The sequence below is a fragment of the Pteropus medius genome, unplaced genomic scaffold (assembly GCF_902729225.1).
Source record: "Pteropus medius unplaced genomic scaffold, Ma_sr-lr_union100, whole genome shotgun sequence".
Classification (NCBI taxonomy): domain Eukaryota; kingdom Metazoa; phylum Chordata; class Mammalia; order Chiroptera; family Pteropodidae; genus Pteropus; species Pteropus medius.
Genome location: NW_024349799.1, coordinates 9,517,799 through 9,541,256, shown reverse-complemented (window position 1 = coordinate 9,541,256; position 23,458 = coordinate 9,517,799). Strand labels below are relative to the sequence as shown.

The 23,458-nt window shown below is 40.7% G+C and overlaps 1 pseudogene; it reads right to left on the bottom strand.

The window, feature by feature from the left end:
* Positions 1 to 8,570: 8,570 nt before the first annotated feature.
* Positions 8,571 to 8,689, bottom strand: LOC120621270 (uncharacterized; annotated as a pseudogene).
* Between the last annotated feature and the right edge of the window lie 14,769 nt (positions 8,690 to 23,458).

Sequence of the window (23,458 nt, the reverse complement as noted above, 5' to 3'; positions counted from 1 at the left end):
AAAGCTAGCGATTATGTTGAAGCCACTGCAAAGCCAATTTGCTTCTGGAGTTAGAGTTGTACTCTAGGAACTCATGTAATGCGAGTTACATGACCTGCGGAGAGGTCATTAGTGGCTGTAAACACGTTGATGAGAGCAGTGGTGTCTTTTCCAGTCCAGGATACTCTCAGTCAAGTGTGATAGCAGGGAATGGGGGTCAAATAATTAACCTCACGTGATTTTGGCAGGACTCCTTGCGAAATCACCCATGAGCACTTAATGTTTCTTTCAGTTGAGTAATCTAAATACATCTATTTTTTCAAAAGTTTCTTCTTTTTCTCTCTTCTTTTTCCACCACTCTCTCTCTCTTTTTTTTTTTTTCCTGGCTCTCAATTCATTTATCTTTTGACTTACTTTCCCTCTTTTATTCCTTTCTTCCTTCTCATCCCATCAAACGTACTTTCTGTTGATGGTTTTGCTGGGTTTTCAGCACCATAATCCTTATGCCAGATCGTGACTCTCAGGAGAAAACCAGAATTTCTCACTTTGTAAAGGCCTTTATTGAGTTTGTTTCAATTAAGTCACTTTTTCTAATCTCAAGCCTCCATGAACTATATACTTGCACCCGAATAATCTTTTTTACCACTCAGTGCCTGAGGCTGTAGCAGACATGTCTTCAGCATCCATCAGGCCAAGGACCATCATGGCTTGGGAGTCAGCTCTGGGTTCTGATAGTTTCCACCATTTGCTACTATATATGGAACCTTGAAGTGTCCATCTGTGAAATGAGGATGACAATATTTACCAGATTATGAGGAATAAATTGAAGAAGTAGCTGAAGTTTCTCTCAGAGTGTGGGTTTCGATGAGTGTTAACTTCATTCTCTCATCCATCCATCCATCATCCATACTCTTCATTCAATAAATATGTACTGAAATCTAACTAAAGGCAAAGCATTTTGTACTACATATGTTTTGTAATTAGTATGACTTATTTTACCGTTTTGGGGTACATTTACAGTCACGTGTTTTTGCTGCGGTGAAATGAATCATTCAATACATTTTTCCTAATCAGCATGAAGTCCAGAATCTTCCTCTTGATGTTATTTTATTTCTCCGTGGCCTCATCCCCACTACTTATCCAAGAAATCCAGGGCCTTATCTTTCAAAGATCAGTGCAAATTCCTCGGACTGCAGGTGCAATTTCTTATTATCACCACAAGAGGTCACTGCTGAGATGCTCTCCCACCAAAGTCGAGGCGATGCCCACAGGTGCTGGCCTAGATCGTTGTATATGCTGCAATGGAGACCTGAGCTTAGATCAAGAATATAATTCTATTACCTCACAAGTACAGTGGCTCAGCCTTTGTCCCTATGTCTGTACACTGTGTTAGGGGAGCCAGGAGCTAAGAAGTTTCCAGACTCACACACTGAGCTTCAACCTGACCTGGTCAGGCTTTTCTGACCAGTCTGCATGCCCCCCTCTCTCCAGCCTGTGAACTTGATGAGGCCCGGCACTCTCCAGCCTGCTGATTTCCCTCATCACATGCCTCTAGGATCAGGGTTGCCATCTCGGCCCCATTCTACCCTGTGGGCCTACAGGATCCCATTGCATCAGTCCACACCGTCCCAGGCCCCTCCAATAACAAGGACAGAGGCAGCTTCTGCTAAGTCCCAATAAGTCCTCTAATAGCATGCACACAAAGCCCTGTTTCCAGCTTTCCATAGGACATGGGTTTCTCCCATAAGAGAAGGTCTGTTCCACGCTTGTCCCCAGGTTTTCCTTCACAGAGAAGGGCTAAAAGTTTTTTCCTACACGATTGCAGTTGTATATGACCAGGTGCCTGCCTTAATTTTTAAAAATACAAAACAAAGCAAAACAAACAAAGCAGCGACCCTGAGGATTTTAAAATCCTAGGAAATGTCAAATAACTCCCAGACCACTGCTCTATTCAGTTAACCAAATCCCTCCCCATCAGGAATGCCTTAAGAGAGACAAAGCATCCTAGGTGCCCAAGAAAAATAAGGAGATGGCATATGCGGGGACTAGTCGCCTTGAGCAGCCCAAAACTGTTTTAGCCATCTCCACCGTCGCCCCACCCCTGCTGCCCCACCATGAGACAGCCATTTACAGAGTTTTGGAGTGATGGGGATTATGCTCATCTGCCAGCGAGGCTGTGGTTAGGCCTGGAAGAAGGGCCACTTTCTAAATCAGTTTCCCCTTCCCATCCCTCCTACTCTGTGAGTAAATGTAGAATTTAGGAAATGAAGGGACTGGTGTCAAGGACTACCCCCAACCCTTTCTAGTTAATTCCCTTTGGAATCACAAGCTCCGAAGCACTTCAGCCTTAACCTGTCTTCTCTGCCTTTGCTTCCTTTCCAAGGAAATCCAGCAAGGTGCTGCCATGATGTGCCGCAGGGAGAGTGTGAGGGGGAGGGGTTAACAGGCTTCAATAAATAAAACAGATGAAGCTGAGCAACCGCTGAAACATGAGGAAATTGCTTCCAGCAGTTTAGAGTCTTGACTTGTCTCATAATTTAACCTTGAATATAGTTTTCAAAAATCATTAAGTCCCCAAAGCCTTCATTCTCTAGCAGTGATTAGCCATGATGCAGTAAGCAGGAAGTTAATATATTTATGTATAAGAAGTCATGTAATGCATGAGAAATCAATTCACTCGGCATTCACTTACCCGACTATTTACTGCTCAGTTACACACACCGAGCTTAGTGCTGGGCAATACGACGGTGAATAAACATGGCCTCCATTCTCCCAAGGAGCTTACAGTCTAATAACAGGAAGGGACAAAGAATCAGCATTTATGGAATACCTGGTACATGCCAGAAACTGTGCTGGGAGCTTTTGCACCCATTAACCCTCACACCAACCATGCAATTTCCCCCATTTTACGTATCAGTAAACCGAGACTCGCAGAAGTGAAATATTTTACCCAAGTCACAAGGTTAAAATTGGAAGATCCAGAATTCAAACCATGCTCTGTCTATTCCCAAAATCTGTGCAATTCTTACCACTTTCATTCTCCAAGATCCAAACAGGAATAGAGGCTTTCCTACTCCCTTCCGTACCGAGTTCTGTTTTCCTGGTCTGCCCCATTGGTGTAATGAGATGATGAGTGAAAATGATGGTTGGGCCTAACCACGTCAGGGGATTCTTCCTAACAACATATGAATAGGTTTCTTTTCATTTAAAAACATATTTTAAATGAAAGGAGTGGGATGAGAAGATCAGAACCCCCTCTGACAAGGAAAATAACAAGAAAATAAAATGTGCTAACAATAACAATAATTATTACAGTAGTCGCTGTGTGCCAAGCACATGCTATGAGCATAATACAAATGGCTTTCAACCTCACAATAACTTTATGGGGTAGATACAGTAGCATTCTCACTTTACAGAGGAAATTTAAGCACAGAAAAATTAAAGAACTTGCCCAAAATTACATAGCTAGTGAGTGGAGGACCTGGGATTTGACTCCAGGGTCCAAGAATGACAGACAGTATTTCTAATGATGATGGTAAATATAGGGAAATAGATAGATAGATAGATAGATAGATAGATAGATAGATAGATAGATAATAGATAGATAGATAGATAGATAGATAGATAGATAGATAGATAAAGAGATGGGTGGGTGGGTGGATAGATGATGGATGGATGGATGGAATAGATGGATGGATGGACGGACAGATGGACAGATGGACGGACAGACAGGCAAATGATCTGAAGTACACAAGGAACTTAGGGACTTGGTGAGAAAGAGGAGCCAAGAGCTCTGACTCCGGTAGAACTCCCAGCTTGCCGCTCTGGCAATGTACAGGCTGTATGGCCCCTGTGGAAACACTCTGCCAAGATTGACCCCAGCCTTTTCACCAAGGAAGAAAGAGGTTTTTCCTCTCTAGATACTTTTCCTTTTATCCAGGAACACGTTACTTCTGCCCTTGGTGATACTAGCACTCTGACCCAGTTATCTGGCCTGAGATGGAGCCATAAGCAATTCTCAGTTCTGACCTCTCAAAACTTGCTTTCTGAATGCTCATTACCGGTGGGACCCCCGTGGGGCTGCACCCCTATTGATTCTTGGCACCTTCACCAAGAAAGAGGGTAGGGGTGGGAGAAGAGCAAAATTTCAGTGTTACAGGGTTTTCTTTGTCTCCCAAGATAAGGGTAATGTAACCTAAACTGGTTCATCGTAGAAGTTCCGAAGCCTCTCTTACCTGCCTCACTTCCTAGCCTGTGGCATCCAACCCTGTACATCCCTAAAATACTGGATCACCACTCAATAGTAAAATAGCTAACATTATATATAGGGTAACTATATTTATCATCCAAACCCCAAATACCTTTGAAATGGAAAGAGGGCACTGTTAATAATGATGCTGGAACAGTCGGCATAAACTGAGACTGCCTTAGACTCATCTGGATCTAAGGTCACCTTACTTATGTAGGGCCATCTACATGATAAGCACTGTTCTAAATGCCACACATATATTAACTCATTTAATTCTCACAACAGCCTTAAGAAGGATGAACTATTATAATACCTACTTTACTGATGAAGAAACTGAAGCTCAAGTTCAAATGGCTGGAAAGTACACACTGCTCCCACCCTATGCTTTATGTCCCACTCCCTCCCAGTGCCCAAGAGAGAAGTGTATCTTGTCCTTGACTGGCATTGAGCTTGGCCTCTGCCAGAGACTTGGAGAAGAAGCCAAAGGAAGAAAAGGAGTAAGAAGACAGATGGGCAGAAAGAAGGGAAGCCCTGAGGGAAGATAAGGCCACAATAGGAAGCAAAGCTGCAGGATGTTTTGGTGCCAATCTCTAGTCACTTTATACATGTTTACGACTCTTGTAATTGGTATATGGAGCTTTTAGATCACAAAATGAATAATCATCTTTACATTTCTGCACCTGCTTTTGGGGACAGCCCTGTCAGAACCCAAGGCTAGAATAGGAAGATTTATACCTCCCAGCCTTTATATCTACCTATCCCACCCAATTGTCCTCCCTAATATCCCCAGGTAGTGATTCAGTGAAACCCAAGAAGCTTCTCAGTTGCTATGGAAATGGCAAGGATATAACTACTAGGAAGTAAGAATGGAAGAAACTGATTCTACAGCTTCTGCAGACAACCCCGGGGCAAATTCTCTAATTACCCTTTGTATCTTTGGTTAAGGATTTCTATGGGTAATAGAAACAGCTCTGAAGTTTTCGATATCATCAAACTGGTACACTAGTTACCACATTTTGACCACAGCTTCATCCCAAGTCTCCCATGCAGAGCAAGCCAGTTCCCCTCTTTGAGCTTGATACCTTTTATGAGATAGTCATTCTGAAATAGGGGGTGAAACTGGAACAGGAACAAGAAAGGGGCTTCCCCAATGATCATACAAAATCATTTGCTGTCTGTAGCAAACTCACATTGAGGCATCAGTGGACAGGCGTGGAGAGAGAGCCCACAGGAGTGCTTGACCCACTCAACTTCCCATAGATTTCAAGACCAGCTGTGGTGGGGACCAGCACCCAGATAAATCGAAATAATCCCACTCATAGAGAGATGGTCTTATACACCAGGCAGACTCGACCCCCTTCTACCTAGACTTATCAGCATAAGAGGGAATCAAGGCTCTGAGGACTACTTTTACAAAGAGATCCAGGAAAGTCTAGGAGGAAGATGGAGAATCGCAGAGAGAGCAGAAACTTGAAAATGACAAGACTGAAATGGGAATGACGATGAAGGGGGATGGGGGCAAGTCACAGGACTAGACCTCAGGGGCCTTGGCGCAGTCCTAGGTCTCCCCTCCACTGTGTCCTTGAGCACCTCACTTCTTTTCTCCTACCTCATTTCTTTCCTCTGTGAAGATTTCTTCGATCTCTGACATTTAGTGTTTTTAGGGACAGAGTGACAGGCATGGGGAGCTGAAGAAGGGTCCAGAGGGCATCGGAAGCCAGGGCTTAGGCTTGGAAAGGCATATCGCAAGGACGCTTCTTCCCACATTTTTCTAAAGACGAGAAGTGCCTCCTCCTGCACTGCGTGCTAATCCCAACTCCCTTCTCATACATTCAAACCGTTTGCCTCACCGTCCAACTCTTAATCAGGTGTGTAATTGGGAGTCGGAGATGATGTGTAAATGAACAAATAGTCCCCAAACTATATTTTTGTTAGGATTTCCAACTTCCTCCCACAGATGACAAAGTCCCCAAAATGTATTTTTTTGCTCTACAATCAATTCCTTAGCTTCTTGATTTTCTAATCCAAAGGCTTGAAGGGGAAAGCACTCAGGGTCTTCCTTAAACCACCATCTGGAAAAGAATAATAGAGTCATGAGTAAGAAACAAATACACACACAGACATACGAATTGTCCCTGCATAAGATTCAACTTTGAATGTAGCTTGATCCTAGCGTTCTGTCCCTTCATCTGTTTCTATGGTAACTGGGAGAAATAGAGCATTCTGGCTTCAGAATATGGTAAGCAATCCCACCTCTCCACTCCAAGGGTATCGTTGAGACCTTTTACTCACTATGCTGCCACAGAGGATCCAAAGCCAGGACCAGTTTCTGTGCTCTCAACTACTCCTTCAAGGTAATTTTAGGCTTACTGAGAAGGTTCTCCTGGCTTCGGGTCTTCCCCTGAAGTCTGAGACTCATAACTGACCAGAATAGACCTTCTTTCCTCCGTTTCTTCCCCAGGGCACAAGATTCATTTGCATACATCTTCATTTATTATTTTTCCAAAACCTTTGACACAGTGCATAGCAAGATGGATATCCTCATTTTACAGAAAACCAAGGGAGAGAGGGGAGAGGGAACTTGCTCAGGATCACACAATTGATATACAATCACTGTAAGTATTTTAAATGCAAGTTTGACCCCAAAATCTGTGTTCTCTCCCTTCTGGGTTTCCAGGTCCTGATTGGTGGGTAACAGAGGGTGGGGAGCAGGGATGCAGGTAGAAGGAAATGAGTCAGGAATAAAATAAGAAATGTTTATTCTGCAATATTTCCTTGGGTCTTCTTTCCTTTCTTGGCTGAAAGCATGCATTATTTATCCCTCACGCTCAGAATTTTTGCAGTTGTAATAAAGGTCAGAGGGGAGAAGAGAGTTATCTAAATCCACAGCTATATTCAGGTGCACTTAGAATGACAATTTGCAGTCTAATGGAATCCATTTGGGAACAAAATAAAGATGTAAGCTTCGATGTTCCTTCTTTCCTTCTTCCTTTCTTCTTTCCTCTCTCCTTTTTCACATGAAAAAGATTTATAAGCAAATTTATATCCTTCCTGCACCCACTCACCTCCCTCCCTCCCCTGACCCCAGCACTGTTTTCATGCATAAATCAGAGGACCTGGAATGAGTTTTGTGACCCTAACACCCTCTGGCGTAAGTTTTCCCATCTTTGATTTTGTAACCCCCTTGGATATCTTCCATTTTCTCTTTCGAAATTCTCAAACCTATTTATTTTAATTAAAACAATAAATATGGGCTCTCTAGCATTTGAAGGAGTGGGTTTGAGGATATCAAGGCATAAAAGCAAACAGATGGGATGTTGCAGTTCTAGAAAAGTACCCCGGGCTGATACTTGCCAGTTCTGTGATGCACATCTATCAGCCACAGGGACATTCCCGTCATTGGTTACTGACCTTTTCATCCTCCTCTTGTGACAATCCCTGACCTGATTTTCAGTCATGTTCAGCCACAGTGAGCTGTCAAGCTGGTCTGTCTGCATTAGAGCTGGGAGACCTGCTGCTTTTACAAAAGATGCCTGAATATGGAACTCATTGGGTTTTTTCCCATTACATGAAAGCAACAAGCCTGGTTCAATGGAAGAGGTCCAGAAGGTTTTTGTTTCACTCTCAATTCCTAAAACCCCATAAAAAGACAAAATATTTCCTTAATTGTTGGAAGGAAACAGCCAAAGGAAACAGCCAAAAGGCTCCAAACAATAAATGACTCATTATATCCACAAAATACTGTCAAGATGACAATGCGAGAGAGACCACAAACACGGCCTTATCTCTTCAGTAGAATGATGAGTTCCCCCAGAGGAAGTGTCCTTGTCCAGAAGTTAATACCCAAGGAAGCTCTGCGTAGAGTGGCAGCATCTGGGCTCATCACAAGCTGCAGGAAAGACAGACAGATATGGTAGAGAAGGAATTCTGGCCTGTGGAAATGAGGGAGTGGAGGGGCCTTAGGAGCAATGATGGCAACGCATATTTCCAGATTTGTAGTCAAGAGATAAATGTCACTATAGCATTAAAATAAAGAAAATAAGATTGCTATTGGAGAAAAATAAAGATGAACAGAAGAGGGAAAGGGAAAAAGAAGAAAATGAGGAAGGCAGTTTGGATTTAGAGATAGAGAAAAAAACATTACTTGAGTATATTCTCTGTGCCAGGCACTGTGGTAGATGCCAAATTTAAAGGTATATATTGTTTTATTTCATTCTCAAAGTAGTGCAGGATAGAGATTGTTATCGCTATTTTTACATACAATTGACTTTGTAGTTATAGAGGTTAGATAATTTTAACAAGGTCAAACAGCTAAAATAAACATTTTATTTTATTTTTTTAATACCTACAGCACCTGGTATTCCTAAGTGGTCTCCCATCCAAATACTAACCAGGCCCGAACCTGCTTAACTTCTGAGATCAGATGAGATCCGGCACGTTCGGGGTGTCATGACTATAGACTATGATAAACATTTTAACTCAGGTGTTCTGATGCCAACGCCCGTGCTCCTTTAATTACATCAGCATCACCATCAGCATCGTCATTATCAATCATCACCACCATCACCATCATCACCTTCAGCATCATTAACATCAGCATCATCACCATCATCTTCATCTTCATCATCGGTAGCATGCAGAGCACTCAGATGTGTCATCCCTAAGAGCATGCAAATTTCGTATGTAATTCTCACATCTCCATTTTACAGTCAAGTAAACTGGGGATTAGAAAAAGCTAAATCACCTCTCCAGATCACACAGCCGGTAGGTGGCAGAGTCCAGATGTCTCTGATTCCTTATGTTTAGCCATACCTCCCACCACTCGTTTTCCCACTTATTGGTTAACACATTATCTTTCGTCTCTTGGGCTTGACCTCTTCATCTTCAAAATGAGCAGTTTGTGCTAAATGAGTAAGATTCCTTGCCAAACTGATATGACAAACTAATCTAACATCAGAGCCGCAGTGGGGAGGGAATGTTTTTGGTTTGGGTTTGCATTTCTGAAATAACCTATCTCCTCTCTTCCCAGAAAGCTGTAATAAATAGACAGATGGACAAAAAACAAAAGAACCTACAAATTCTGAAAAATAAAATCACATGACATAATGTGCTTATTCTAAAAAAGAGAATAAAACATCCCCACAGGCGTTTATCTGTGCCTTTTCACACAGCTGCCAATCAGAGGTACATCCAGGCATACTTTCAGAATAGGTGCTCTATTTGACCCAGTGATCCAAGTGACATTTTGGAGCTTAGCACCATGAAATCCCATAAGCTTCACCCAGGCATCTGGGATACCCTCCCCACATCTACATGGACCCAATTAATCACCAGGTCTTCCTGATTTCACCTCTGGAATAACCTGCAATCACCATCTGATTTTCAGTGTCTCATTATCTGCTCCCTGGACTATTGTACCCTCCTAACTACCTCTGCAAACTATGGTACACTCTTCTCAGTGCTAGTAGAGCAATATTTTTCAAACACAAATCTGATCATGACACTGTCTTATACTAATCATTTTAAATAATAAACGACATTGCTGACCTATATTAAAAAACCATTTATAGTCTGACCCTACCCTACATGTTCCTCTTCACCTCTCTCTCATTCCATCACCTCATGCCTCAACCATACTAGACCACTCGTGCTTCTTAGGCATGCGATAAATTTCCATATTGCATGTCTTTTTTTCCTCCCACTCAGAATTCTCCCTACCCTCTTCCCCACTCTTGAACTCTACTGCGTGGAGAACTCCTATTCACGCTTCAAGACTCAGATCAACTGGCAGCTTCATTAGGATTTATCAACTTCACTATGGTTTCTCCAATAGAGTTAATCTTTCCCGTAGCTATCAATCTCTAGCACTTAAGAAACATTTTAGTTGGTTTTATGTTCACAGCCTTTATTGGACTGAAAGCTCCCTAGGGAAAAGGAAGCTTTCTTTTTTTAAAGGCTAGACTATGCTAGTGGCTTTGCTAGATGAATTAATAAATATTTTTATAATTTATTCAAATGAATTAAGTCAGAAGCCAAGGAACATCCACCCTGAATATTTTACAAACACATTTGATAAGGTCATTTTGCAAGAGTTTATAATTTCTACTTAAGAAATAAATTAATTAAATGTTATTTAGCTATAGGTTGCCATAAAATTTTGTGTAAAACGAAAGAATTATGTGACAGAGAACTTCTCCAAAGGTCGCTGATGGTCTGGTGGAGAAATCAATGTTCACAGCCATGAAATAATAAAAATAAGAATTCAATATACCACAGATTAAACTGTAGGATTAATAAAATCCAAATCAGAACTCTAGAGATTTTTTTTAAATCTCGACAAAACGAAGTTCATTTGGAAGATCAAAAACAGACAAGGGCAATCTCGAACAAAATCCCAGCAAGTTTTTGTGTGGTAATTGATAATCTGATACTAATATTTATATAAAAATTAAAAGGACTTAGTGCCTTCTTTAAGGCAATCTTAGAGAAAAACAAAGCTAGAACCTATATTACCAGATAGTTATTTTAAAATTTTAATAATTAAGACATTGTGATATTCGTATAAGAATAGATAAACTGATGAATGAAACAGAGAGATCACACCAGTCCTACACATACATGGTTGTCTGATTCATGACAGGCAAAGAATCCTACTGCCCGCCCCTTTTGTGTCTTTTTCCATTCAACTTTATGTTTGTGAGATTTATCTATATTGTTGAACATAGTACAAAATTGTTAATGCCCATTTCTGCGTAGTATACTTTCATGCAACACACACCTCCAATGCAGTGCAGAAAAAGTAGTAATTTTAATAAACAGTTCTGGGTCAGTTGAATATCCATATGGAAAAGTGCATTTTGTCCCCTGTACTTAACATTATAAACAAAAATCAATTTAGATGAATTATATATCTAAAAGTTAAGGTTAAAACCATTAATATTTTATAAGAAAACATGTTTTCGATATTGGAGGAGACAAAGATTTCTTAAACATGTTACAAGAAATGCTAAACATAAAAGAAATAAGTAACGTATTAATTTATATTAAAATTTTAGTGATGTCCAAAAGAATACAATTAAAAGAATGAAAAGGCAACCTAAAGAGTAAAAGATGATATTTATAATATACACACAAAAAAATAAACACAAATCCTAAATATATATAAAGAACTCCTACAAATTAGTTTTTTAAAGCAACTCAATAAAAAGCTAAAAGACAGGGAGAGACAGCTAACTAGAAAGGATATACAAGTGACCAATAAAGCCATAAAAATGTGTTCAGCCTCATAAGTCACCATAGAGATGGAAATTCATATTTTAATACCAATCACACCAGAATGGCTAAATAGGCATAATAGAAAATATTAAGTGTTGACAAGAGTGTCGATAACTGGAACTCTTATACATTGCTGTTAGAATTGTGAATTAATACAATGACTCTGAAAAACAATTTGGCAATGTATACATATGTACATATAGTGTCTGCAAACTGAACATGTACTTAGTCTATGGCCCAATGATTCCACTCCCAAAAACAAACCATAGAACCGCATATGTGTCTATGTATAGCAATGAATTGTACACATATGTTCATATATGGTACTAGAACATTTGTAACTGGATTATTTGTAGTAGCTCCAAACTTGGAAATTACCCAGATACCTATGAATACTATAATGAACAAATAAATCATGGTATATTCGCACAAAGAAATATTATACAACAATGGGCACAAACAATTTAAAATTATATTCAACAATATGGATAAATCTCACAAACATGAAGTTGCATGGAAGAAGACAGACATAAATAGGCAGACAACAGGATTCTTATTATATAAAGTTCAAACACAGGTAAAACCAATCTTTATCAAAGTCAAGACAGTGGTCACCCTTGAAGTGGACAGTAGCTGGAAGAGAGTTTGAATGGTGGGTGGTGCTTCTGGGGTGCTGGTAATATTGTTTCCTAATTTGATTTGGCTGCCAATTAGGCAGATGTGGTCAGTTTGTGAAAATTTCCTTCGGCCATTCACTTATGACATGTTCACTCTTCATATGTATGTCACATTCCAATAAAAATTAAAAACATATTTAAAATGTTCACAGAAAAAGTGATTAAAGGAAATAAAAGGAAATGGATATTAAAACATATTATAGAGCTACAATAATGCAAAAAGTGTGGTGTTGGCACAAGACTAGGAATATAGATCAATAAAGCACAATAGAAAGCCAAGAAATAAACCTTAGTACATATAAAAATTAATTATATGATTAAGATGGTATTTTGGATCAGTGGAGGGGAAGAGAGAATTATTCAACAATCGTGTTGGGCCAATTTATTAACTAATTAGAAAAGAAGAAACCTAAGTACTTTCCTTAAACCACTACTAAAATAAAGTCCAGATGAATTCCACATATATACAGATAGTATGCGTCTTTAAATTATTATTTGCTTATATAAAAAATGTTTATATAAACCTGAAACCTTAGAGCAGTAAGACAAAAAATGCAGCTGAGTCTATTTAGTGATTTTGACAGTGAGGGATGAGGGAGATCTTTTTCAACATAAAAAGAGATGGAAAAGCTACTGGCAAAGCATTACAAGTATCATATAAATTATAAAATTATAAAATGTAATTTAAAGAATGGAAAGACAGATTGCCCATAATGGCAAAAGATTAATGTCCTTCAAATATAAGAGCTCTTTCTAAATAATAATAATATAAATATACTCCAATAGAAATATATAAAAGTATGAAAGTATACATGCTACCAAATGTAATTTAAAGGCTAACAAACTACATTGGAAAGTAAGCTGTGTTAGGGAAAATGTACAGGACATAATATATGCACAGTACATTTCAACACACACATACACTCCATACTGTCTATAAAGAGTAATGAAATTAGTGGATGACTTTTAATTGTTTGTTTCTATATTTTTGAATTGTTTGAATCTTGAAAAAGGTGTAGGTGTGTCTTTCATAGTTATAAAACAATAAAATAATTTTCATTTTGAAAAGAAATTAAGCAGAAAGAAGAAGGACGTTACAGACCATGATTTCCTTTTAAAAAATTGTTTTTGGCAATGGAATTTCTTTTCAAATGAAATCTTACATGAGAGGTGAATATTTGAACAAATAAAAGATTATCTCTGTTGAGTAAGAGTGGCAGATGCAGACTTCATCTGCTTGGTCTCCTTCCTGCCCTCCACTGGACCCGCATCATCTCACCTACCCTGACCTCCAGCACCTGAGACACTTTCAAAGAACTCCAAGGCATCATGGGACTTAATTTAAAAACTCTTATTTTAGATATTTTAGATGACCATTCATTGGTATAGCAAGGCTTTCATGGTATACTTGTAAGTGTTAAGGTAGATTATAAAAGAATTTTTAGGATACGACCCCATTTTTTTAAACTCCTCATATATTATATAATTATATATACATCTAAATAAACACTTGGGCACTAAAAAGTAGTGAAAGGAAATACACCAGAGTGTTAAATCTTGTTATATCCGAATATAGAAACAAGGCTATCTTTTATTTTTATATTTTTGCTCATCTGTATCTTCTAATTTTTCTGTGAAGAACATGTATTGCTTTTATAATAAGAAAAAAATTCATTTTTTAAGGGTGAGCAGGAGTTGAGAAAATGATTCATTTTAGATATCATCTAGTGTTATCTCTCTGCCAGTAGGAGATCCAGGTGCTATTTGAGAATCATGACTTTAGGTTTAATCACTTTTTTATAAAAAATGCAGCAGTACTTTATTCAGGCATATTTTATATATGATAAAATTCTCAAATCCCAAGTGTACAGCTGGATGAATTTTGGTACATGCATATTTCTGTGAATGTAATTACTTTTTTCGTTGTTCCTCTTCCCAATTTTTATATCTAATTTTGGACACTGCTTTAAAAAAAAAAACAGTTTTATTGAGGTATAACTGGCTTGGAATAAACCACGTATGTTTAAGTGTACCATTTGATCAGTTTTAACATGGAAAGGTGAGTTAGTTATTGCCAGGTTTCAATGGTGAATCTGGGCCTTTCGTGATCTTAAGTAAGTCATTTAATTTCTTTGACCTCCGTTTTCTCACCTATGATTCGCATACTTATCTTGCAGAGTTTTTGAGAAGACTGAATAAAACACGTGTATAACTATGCAGCACAGACCCTGGAACACAGTAGGCACCAAACAAATAATGACTGTTGCCGTGGCTCTTGTCTTTTTCCAAATAGGAAGCCTGAGACTCCACGAGGTTAGGAACCTGCTTAAAGTCACACAGCAGGATGGAGGGTGAGGCTGACTGCATGACCTAACTTTTCATGTTGGAAACCTTTGAAGTGCCTTCTCCTGAGGGGACCAGCAAACATCTAGTGGCCATGAAGCTGGGAGAACTCTGACCTCTCCAGTCCTCTTGCTCCCTTGCCTGTAACTCTGGCTTCAGAATGAGTGATGGTAACCAATCTGCCTTGTTGCCTCAGACAAGTTGCCCAAACCTCAGTTTTCTTAACTGTTAAAGGGAGAAATGAGATTAATAATGGCAACTTTTGCAGGATACTGTGACATCACACGAGATAACAGCTAAAATCAAATTTTAAAGCTCTGCAAATATAACACAATCTTTCCACATTAAGCTCTTTGAGAGAAAAGAGTGTTGGAATTTTACAGCAGAGAGAACTTCAAGAATCGTCTTGTGCTAGTCATCCTAGTGATGTAATAATATTCATACTGATTCAGAATCCCCCCTCCTCCACACGCACACACCACAATGTGTTGAGGGCCTACAAGGTGTACTCGTAGGCAGTTTTTCAGATATCACTTCATTTATTCTTCAACACAAACAGGCTAAGTAGGCAGTACCAACTCCACTTTACAGTGAGAAAACAAAAACCAAGGGAGTTCAGATTAACTGTCCACAGTCAAATGGCTGAGAATCTTCTTAGCGTGGGGCTTGTGCTCCTGTAACAACATTCCTTAAATTATTTCATTAAATAAAAGAAGAAAAACATTTCCTAGCTCATTTCATGAGTCTAGCATGAGCCTTAGAGCAAAGCTAGCTAAGACTGTTATAAGCGGTGAAAATTATAGACCACTATTACTCATGAGCACAGACACAAAAATTCTCAAGAGCAAAGAGAATCAATCCAGCAATATATAAAAATGATAATACATCACAACTAAGTGAGGTGTATCCTTATCAATACAGGAGAGTGTCAACATTTAAAAATAAGGTAGTTCTCTGCATTAAAAAAAGAGGAAGATTGTGTGAAGATCATGTCAAAATATACAGAAAAATCATTTGATGAATTAAAAACCAATTCATGATTTTAAAAGTATCCATAAACTCAGAATAAAATGAAACATCCTCGATTTGATAAAAGATAATATTAATTTTGAAAATCTGTAAGTAATAAAATACATAATGATAATAAATTAAATGCTTCTCATTGAAGACTAGGACCAAAGCAAGGGTATCAGCTTTAACTACAATGATAAAATATTGCTTTGGCTATCCTAGCCAGGATAATAAGTCAAGATAAATAAATAAAAAACATACGGATTGGAAAGGAAGAAATTAAGCTATCTTTATTCACAGATAACTTGATTTTTAATATATAAAAACCTTAAGGAATCTATTAATAAGGGAATTGCTCAAGGATTCAGGATACAAGATCGACATTAAAAAAATGTAATTCTATATACTAGTAACAAACAAATGGGAGATGAAATAAAACAAATATTATTTATAATAGCAACTGAAGACATAAAATGCTTAGGGATAAATTTTACAAAATATATGCAAGATATCTGCACTAGAAACTATGTGAGATTGCAAAGAGATTTTTTTTAAAAATCTAAATAAATGGAGAGCACTGCCATGTTTGTGGAATAGAAGCTTAAACACCTATTCTGTCTGAACAAATCTACAAATTCAATGCAATGCAGCTGGCATTTTATGGAAACTGATGAACTGATTGTAATTTATTTGAAAATAGAAAAGACTTATAATAGTCAAGACAATTATGAAAGTTAGATACTTGCAGTAGCTGCTTTCAGGATTTACTATAAACTACAGAAATCAAAACAGTGTGGTATTGGCATAGTCAAGATAGAGCAAGATCTGCTCTCCTTCACAAACCTCCTTCATCCACCATGAAGTGGCATCAGAGCACTGAGAGACGCCATTCCCGATTAATCCAGCAGGGGGCAGCAGACCCACACAAATCTAAAGAAACTAAGTTGAATTTTCAGGATCCTTTGTGCCCCGCACGTCTCCTTTGTATTTCTTTCCTCCAGTTGCAGCTATTTCTGCCCTGCCAGCCTATCAGGCAGAAATAGGAGACTTAAATGAGAGAGGATGGGAACACACTCACGAACCCTATGTATGCCAGGCCCTGTTCTCCACAATAAATAAGCAAAACCTCATACCCACCTCAACTCTGTATCATAGGCATGATTTTATACATATACATATATATATAAGAAAACAAAGGCTCAGCGAAGAATAGATTCCCAATCACCTATTCTGGAAGTGATGGAGATGGAGTTTGAATCTGATCTTTTTTTCCACCTAACATTACCCAAACTTGTAGGCCAAAATGATCAACGTTGCACCTCACGAGAGCAGCTAATATTTATTGATTGCTCATTGAAGTAGCATTCTAACTGCTTTACATGCATTATTAACTCCTTTAATCTTCACAATTGGATGAGGTAGTCTGTTTTTAATCCCATTTTAAAGATAGGTAGAGAAACTGAGGCGCTGAGAAATTAACAAACTTGCAGAGGTCACGCCATTAGTAAAAGCTGGGGCCAGCATTGAATGCTGGGTTTGAATCTAGACCTCAGAAATGTAACTACTGTACTGTTTACTAAATGACCACTTTAACAAGTTTTGTGGAGAAGTTGAGGAGGCTACTGGCTGTAGAGGGAATGTCGGCCCATTTCTTCCAGCTCTTTCTGAATGCCAAGGGGTAGCAAAGAATGGCTTCTTCCTCCACCATGTTCCCTAGGGGACCCAGGGACATGCGGGGGTTCACTGCTATCTCTGTGTGGTATCCCCAGCCCTTAGGACTACCAACATGTTTAGCCTTTGCTGAGTACCTATTGAATGCCAGACGTAAACAATGAAAACACAGTGCCTTCCTGCAGAGAACTCTTAGTTGGAAGGAAGACCATATGCAAATGCAGGCAAAAACAAAACCATAGTTGAGTCTGCGGGTGACTAATTAGCACGTGTATGGCACAGAATTTCTGCCTAGTCTGGGAGGACTTTCTGGGGGAGGGAGGCCTTCCACTTGAGGCTTCAAGGGTAAGGCTTGAAGAGATGGAGTAAGAAGTCAGAATACAGTTTTGGCACGAGTGGGGAACTTTGATGAGAATAGAGAGGTCAGCTAGATTGGATGAGGGTTCTGGGGAGAAAGGTTAAAACTAAGGCCGGAGGGGTGGATTGAGGATCATAGAGGGTCCTGAGGGCCTTTAAGTGTATTTTATAAACAGATGTCTCATGAAGGCTCAAAGCCATTATAGGTATGTAAGAAAGGAGTGGCAAGATAAAACTAGTTTCTGCGAAGATAAGGTGGGCAAGCCTGTGCAGAAAGGAATGAAACCAAAGAGCCTGCAAGGGAAGGAAAAAGGAAACTGTGTTATGTTGAAAATTTCCTATGTGGCAGGCACTAACTATCTACTATGACCATTAGTCTTCTCAACAGTTCTAGAAGTTTTATGCAATTACCACCTCTGTTTTATAGGTGACTAATGTAAGACGCATGAGGTTAAGAAAGCTCCCCTATTTGAATCAAGGCCTAAATCCAATTGAACTTGGATTTGAACCCATACTGTCTGACACCAAAGCTCACTTTACTAATCACTATGCCATCACTGGCAAGACTAGCTAAGTCTAAGAGATATTTTGCCTCATCTGAGATACCTAGTAAGGTTGAGGGTGTAAGGTTGATGAAAGTATTCAGGACTTTTACCTGAAGATGCCCTGGTACTCAAGATATTATTTGTCTTTAAACAAATAGCTGGAAACACATACCCAGAATTTTAGAAGGACCATACCGGGCTTGTGAATGCAGAGGCTGTAGTAACAGGTACTTGGTGGTGTCTACTTTCTGAGGTTGATGGGAGCCAGAGTGGCCTTCAGGAGTCAGAAGCCACCAGAAGTGTGCCAGCCTTGCCAATGCTAAGCATCTCCATTACCTATTCCCAGGGGAGGAGATGAACTCCCTCCTGACAAGCCTGAGGTCTGGGGACACCTGAAGACCCAAGGGTAGGGCAAGGAGGAAGCACCCCTAAAAGGACATGGAAACTTCTCCCTCCAGCTCTTTGGGTATGACTAGAGATGTGAACTATAGATCGAGCTTCTTAGACCAAGCTTCCAAGGAATCTCCCCAGAAGCAAGCAGAGCCCTGTCTGAAGCTGCAGCAGCCATGGCATAATAGCTGGCACACAGCAAGCAGTTTGCTAGTACTGTGATGCATGTTAGAACCACGGCAGGAAGAGATAGGAAGGTATATGGAGGAGAGGAATGGGTAGTATCGGGTCTCCGTGGGAGGAGAGTGGAAATAAGGTCAATGGCAAAGCGGCATTTGTAGCTCATGAGAATGTAGGGAAAACTGCCACACACACAGGTGTGTATTCGTTAGCTTTCAGAATCCAGAGTTTGGACTCCAGGATGGGATCTGTTATTGAGAGAAGAGACCTTTGAAATGGGGCCAGCAGTGAGGCAGAGTGGTGAAATGGTGATGGCGAAGTTAGCCCTCTGTAGGTGAGGCTTTGACAGGTTTGGGCAACTGTGGTGAGCTCATGAAGGACACTTACAAGAAGCCTGCTAGGTATCGAACTTTGTCATCTCCTGAGGAGATCACATTTGAAGGGAAAAAGAAACCTGGCCCAATGAGGTTGATTGGGTAAGGAAGTCACTGTTAGGAGAGGCAAAGTTTAGCTGCATTAGTCAAAAGAGCCTAAGTTGTGTTGTTAACAAGCAAGCCCAATACCAGAGTGGCTTTACACCTAAAAGTTTATTTTCACTCAGGCACTGCAGAAAGAGGACTCTGTTCCACATGTTATTTCATGATTCCAACATCTGGAATGCACCAATTCCTGAGCGAGGACAAGAAAAAATAGGTTTCCTGAGCTTCAAGCTGGAAGTGACATCACTTCCGTTCATTGGTCAGAACCAGTCAGATGGCCCCACCCAATGAAAGATGAGATGTGAAATGTTAGAAACCAACGGAATGTCTGGTGAGCTCTACCATCTCTGCCATACTTAGCAGAGCCTGGCATTCAGAGAAACCTCTCGACCTGGTTCTTAATGATCTTGTTACTGAGTCCCTTGAAAAACACTAAGTAAAAGCTAAAGGCGTTATTTTACTAAAAATTCCAGGAGGCATTGAAGTACAGCCACACCGCCTGGACACTGGTCCTCTGGTCAACCTTCTTACAAAGAAAGGAGATGCACGCCGCTCCCCCAGAGACAACTGCACGTCACGGAATTCAGTACATCAGGAGCAGAGCCACCAGTGGTCCCCAACAGAACACTACCAGGCTTTTCAAGGCAGAGGCAGAGCCTGTACTCATGAACGTGTCTGTTTGCATGTGAGTGACACTGCACAAAAGCCCCTCTGGGTTCGATTGTGACTAGGGAACTATTTCAGAAGACTGAGGTGCTTTATAATGTGTGTGGAGGACAGGAGCCTGAGAATGTGACCTCCCATTGAATCTAATAAGCCTGGCGACACTTCGATCGTGTTATGTCCATATTACAGATGGGGAAATTGAGGTTTGAAGACGTTAACTGACTTTTCAAAGTCATCTAGTTAATAAGTAGTGGAGTTGTTGGTCCCCTGACATGATTTGAAAGCCATGCAGTATTTGGGAGGCAGAGGATGTGAGGAAAAGGACAGTGGCCTGGAGCCAGGATGCCTGGCTCTTGGTACTAGCCCTGCCACCAACTTCCTAAGAGACCTTTGGCACATTTCGTATCTAAGTCCTTTATTTCTTCATCTGTAAAAAGCTGGGTGAGATGGCTCTTTCCATTTGTATTTTGAATCTATCACAGGAACCCAGCTGAAGCTGATAGCTAATGGTAGCCGAAAGAGGCATGGATGCCTTGCCTTATCACTATGCAAAAGAACTTTAGCACCTGAAAATCTGGCATTAGGGGAATATGGCCCACTGCTCCCACACTCCAAGCCTTCTTTGATAATATCCTTCACAGGTGGGGTGTCATTGGACAGCTGGGGAAGGGAAAGGGACACTGGAATAGAGCTCAGAGGTACTAGGCAGGACCTGCTGCCTCTTTTCTCTGCTCCAGCTTGGCCAGCCCCAGAAGCCACCAGCCTCAATCCTGGGGTGGAGAGAGGTGGGGCTGGGCAGTCAAGAACTGCAGCCCACAGGCTGCCTCAGCTGCCCCTGCCCCTGTGGGGCTTCACGTCTGCTCTCGCATGTCCCCGCAGGTGGCTGAGCCCTGCCACACGCCAAGTGAGGAGAGGCTGCCATAACAGATGGGGAGGATGAAGCAAGGAGTGAGCAGTGTGGCAGATGGGACCGTGTGGCCAGGTCTCGAGAGTTCTGAGCCCCTGTAGGAGGTTTTTCCCTGGCCATCCCTGGCTTTGACCTCCTCTGTCCTGGTCACCGGGCTCTGCAGAAATGTGGCCTCCCAACCTCCCACTTAGGGATCTAGTTATCCTTGTGTAACCACACATAAACTTTTGTTTCTTTAACATATATTTTTTTTCTCTGATTCAAGCTGATTTTTCCCAGATAATGGCATTGTAAGTCACTTGTGTTTTGTTTTTGTTTTTTCTGCCCCTATCCTCTGTAAGCCTGCTCCTTTAATCATTAAGCCTTAGGACATAAGATTAACCAAGGTCAGGTCTATAATCATGAGGATGATAGATTTCGGTTGAACTTTAGACTAAGGATAAATAACATCTTGGCTTTAGATGTGTTTCAGCCCCAGGCCCATTAAAGTAGAACAATCCCACCAGCCACAAGACCAGGCCATGAGACCAGAGGGGATGGCCCATGGCTGATTCCAGAACTGGACACAATCATCGATTGCCTCATCTCCCTCCAACTGTCCAATCGGTAGCAACCATGACCTTGACTCCCTTGACTACTGATTTTTCCCTATATACTCCCGAGACACCCAGGGCGCCAGGCCTTTGAGCGATAGCTTGCTGTGTCTCTGGGACTTGCAACTCTAATAAATCTTACTTTGCTGCAAAACTTGCACTTCTGTCTTTGGCTCAGAAACGTGCAGGAAGATGGGGCCCTTTTTTGTCTCGATAACACTTGGGACTTAGCTCCCCACTCTGGCACTTATGTCCCCTCTCTGGGCACTGAGCCCTCCCCGTCACTGGCGTTTCTCCTCTCAGTTTTGAGCACAAGTCCTTCCTTGGTACTAATCCTCCCCCTTCGCCTAGCATTGAACACTGTCCCTTCGTGTTGCACACACCAGGCCCCTGACATTAAGCTGCCTCCACCCTCTCCTGATACTGCGCACCCCCTTCTCTCAGCCTGCCCCATCCCCCCATATTTAGCCAGTCCTTTGCTCTGGGCCCTCTTTCCCTGTCATATCATCTCACTACTCTTAGTCTTAGCTCCTCTGCTCAGTTTCACTCAGACTTTGCTGGAGTTCTAATATGTGTCAGTGATACACCCTTGGATGAGCTCAGTAAACCCACTCACCTCAGACTTCTGTTTATGCCCTTTCCCCTCAACCACATGTCCCTTCTTCTCCTGTGTGCTCAGCTAGATTCTTCTCACGAAGCCTCCAAAATTTTCATAAGAATCCAACACCCACAAGCGCTGTGCTTGCCAGCTTCTTGGGGTTACCTTTCCCTGACTATATGCCATAACCCAAGACTGCATCCTACACAAATCAAAGAAATCTAACCATCTCCCAGGATTAGCATTATTCCCAAGGCATCACATTCTCCACGTGGCTCTTTTCACTTCCCAGTCTGAAATGCCGCTCTGAGCTTTCCTTTCATCACCTTCGACTTTTCTCCTCTCTTCTTTTCCTGTTCCCCGAATATGAACTTCGCCTCCATCCCACCTCCTTCCTGGCATCCTCCAGCTAACTCAAGGCTGGCTTATTACTTGCTTTGCAAAGGTTTTAGGAATCACCATTCAGGAGAACAAACAACTGAGCATTAAATTCCAGGTCCCATTCTTGGGTCAGCTCTCACCTTAGACCCCAATCTGCCCTTTCGTTATGGGGTTCATCCTCGGAACTGAGTCCTTTCTTCCACCTCCTCTTTCCTCCTTCCTCATGGGTCCCTCTCCCAGTCCTTACATCCGCTATTAGAAACTAAAAATGCCTTTCTAGTAAAAGTCATCTCTGAACAAGGAAGTTCCCATTTCACTTTTTTATACCAAGAAATGAGCTCTTCTTTAGAAAAATGTCTATTCACTTCTTTTATCCATTTTCAAATCAGATTGGGGTTTTTTCTGAGGGGGGGCGGATATTGAATTGTATGAGTTCTTTATACATTTTGGATGGTTTATATATTTGATGGTTCCTTTTGCTGTGCAGAAGTTTTTTAGTTTGATATAGTCCTACTTATTAATTTTTGCTATTGTTGCTTATGCTTTTGGCCAATAGGTACATGAAAAGATACTCATTATCACCAATCATTAGGGAAATGCAAATCAAAACTATCCTGAGCTATCACCTCAGGCCTGTTAAGCTATCATCAAAAAGACAAGAGATAACAATTGTCAGCAGGGACGTGGTAAAAGGATATCTGTGTACTGTTAATGGAAGTGTAAATTGATTCAGCTGCTATGGAAAACAGTATGGAGGTTCCTCAAAAAATTAAAAAGAGCACTACCATATGATGATCCAGCAATCCTACTTCTGAGTATATATTCAAAAAATAAAAATAGGGTATCAAAAAGGGAAAAAAAGAGAAACAAATTCTTTATTTCTACCACTTTCTTTTCCAATGAGGCCTGGAGATCTGAAGCTGCTGAACAGCAAGGAGCCTAAAAGTATTTTCTCAAGTGGGATAGCAGGCTTCCTTATGCATCTGGTGGGCTGGAGAATGGCTGCAGTTCGTTTCGGTAGCACATTTTTTTCCCCTTTTGGGTCACTACACAGACATTTTCGAAGATACAGACCTCACTGACTCTCTCAGTGTCACTTGGCCCTGGTCACACCACCTGTATTGCCTCTAAACAGGACCCTAAGGGATCCCAGCAGA